The sequence below is a fragment of the Chanos chanos genome, chromosome 10 (assembly GCF_902362185.1).
Source record: "Chanos chanos chromosome 10, fChaCha1.1, whole genome shotgun sequence".
Classification (NCBI taxonomy): domain Eukaryota; kingdom Metazoa; phylum Chordata; class Actinopteri; order Gonorynchiformes; family Chanidae; genus Chanos; species Chanos chanos.
In genome coordinates, this window is record NC_044504.1 from 38,559,141 (window position 1) to 38,561,977 (window position 2,837).

The window sequence follows — 2,837 nt, forward strand, 5'->3', positions numbered from 1 at the left end:
TAAATGAACAAGGCACTTTAGGATTTTAATCACTATGAAATGTCAGTATTAGAATATTGTACAAGTATTTATGTAAGCTGTTATGTTTATTCAACCTAAATAACCCTGGTTACATGAACAAAAACTAAGATATTTAAAGCAGTTCCCTCATATTTCAGGGATATTTTTAGAGTTTAACTGTGGAACTGACATCTGCTTTTGACCCTAAAGAATCAACAGCAACATAAAAAAAATAAATAAATCTAAGTCACGCCTTCAAAACAGCGTCACTTTTACATTCTCATTCTCTTACAGGCAATTACAATCCACAATTCACAAACTGTACAAGGCAGGCAAAGACAGAGGATAGGAGCGTGTCACCCTCATCCTTTAGTTTATTTCAAATAATGCTTTTGGGTGAAACCCAATAACACATTGTCAGTACACTGCAAAGTCTCTTGTGTCTTTTAATGGCATGTTGAGAACTGAGAGAGGCTGTTGCCAAAGGTTTTTTTTTTCTTTTGCCAAAAGAACTGCATCGTTGACACTTCTACTGTAAATCACAAACTTAACAACACATATATTGGAGTTTTTGAAGACTGACACTGGAGTGATGTATTACTGGTGAATATCAATATGTCTGATTAAAACAGTCCCTGTGGTCACTGGCACAGAATCACTGTGTCGGCTTGTAATTACTGGAGAGTGATTTTTTTTGAGCCACAGTCATTTTCCACTCAGGCACCGCGCAACAGAGAGAAGTTTTTTTAAGGAGTCATCGATTACAACAATCATGAAATGATGATAAAGAACACCTGTGATTTCCAGGGCTAGGATGTGCGCCCACACAATCTGTTATTATAATGATAATTTGCCTGTAGATGGAGGCTACTTTGAGCTCATCTGACATCGCTCTAAAGTAATCCTCAATTCTGAACTTGAACATGTCTTTTTTTGAACACTCAAAAAGAGTTTTTCTAAACGAATTAAAATAAATAAAATTACAAAATAGTCAATATTTGTCTGTGCTTGACAGAACTATTCTGTGACTTCCTGCTCCTCCCGATTCCTGTTTTCAGTACAGACTGAAATATCGTATGTAAAAATCAATTTCTAATCCACCAAAAAGTGATAGGGCAAAGAACTCACACATGAAAAAAAAATACTAAGGACTGTTTGCCAGTATAAAATTACCACAAGTCACTCATCAAGATCTGATCATGTTTAAAGTCTCTGGAACAGTCTCTGCTTGGAAGGTATTTGGAAGGTTTATTTGAAAAAAAATTGTCATTGAGTAAATGTTCAATAGAAAGATGAACAGTCCATTAAAAGTGTTATGGCTAGAACTGTATATAGTTGTCTGATGAAACAAAAACAGCTCTTAAACAGTGCTGGCTTTAGTGTTTTAAAAGAAGGAGACCTGGGTAGAAATGAACCTCATAAACGGGTAAAACATGGTCATATATCTTTGATGGTAAAGAACTCATTTTGCCTCCTCTGGTCGATCTTATTTGGAAACTTATCAACGTCAACGGCACCAAGATTTTGGCTGAGTATCCAAACATTTGAGCCATAAAAACCTGATTGTCCAGGTAAGAGGATGAGTTTTGGCCACAAGTGGATATATTAAGTTATGAAATGGTTATGAAATTTGTAATAGTAGTTTCAGTCTCTGGACATGGTTGTCTTTGAATAGCTGTGGTTTGCATTTGAAAGGGTTTTCCCTAAATGGAGACTGAGGGACGTGAAGATGTGGAAATGTCCAGGTTAGAATAGTCTGAGATTCTTCAGATTCTGTCATCCAGTCTTGTAAAAAAAGAACAGATGACGCAAAGTGCCTACGTGTGATTTGAATACTGCTGCTTTTCCTGTTGGGCAATATAATAACATTAATGAAATAGACCGTTATCATTGGTGCAAGCTGTTTTACCCAGCTGGCTTAATGCATATGACTGTTTGCTTTTGTTTGTGTGTTTAGAATAAGCATCATATTGTGATGCCGTGCTCCTATGCCTGGAGCATGTGACATCCCGGTGATTTGGAGGATCAGTATTGATCAGCAGAAATGAGGTCTCTGGGTGTCGTGTCACAGGGGACTGTAAGATGGCCGGTGAGTTTCTACAGGATACAGGCCGTCATCTCGGTTTCCTGCTTTTCCTAGGTTTTGGTGATTACTCTTACGTGATGCTTTGACACACATATTGATTTATCTAATATTTATCTGATCATCTCTGTGCATCACCTCAGCTGGACCACAGCTCAATCCCATAACCAATCATTACATGCTATTTTCAGACAGTTTACACGCTTACCTGCCACCGGCTTATCACCACAATTAGTTATTAAAGCGCACATGTCCCAGCCAAAGATCCCAAACGGTGCCTGGGCATCGTTAATCTTTTATTTTCACGTACAGACGTTTGCTATGTGAGGAATATGAATCAATGTGCCGTAAAGGAGCCAGAGGTGACTCTGTTTAGTATTCATGTTTGGCTGTATGGAGGACATTTGCAGTTTGTTATGCACCTGTGAGCTCACCGAGGACACATTAGAATCAGTCCATTTTACTGTGCCCTGCCAACCCTGTGAAACATGTCCACGCACAACAACGTGGTTTTGAAAATGAAACTCTCTTATGCCACTGAAATCACTACGGATGTCCTCTGGCCAAAGAATTATGTCTCACACTGGAGACACACTGCTCATATATAGAGTGCATCCTCATGCAATACAGTTTATGTGGTAAGTGATCTCTAAAACTGCAGCAAGCGCTATTCTCACAATGTCTCCCATTTCTCTTTTCTTCTTTCTTTCTCTCTGTCTGCTCTGACGCACTTTATTTAATTCTCTCAGTGTGG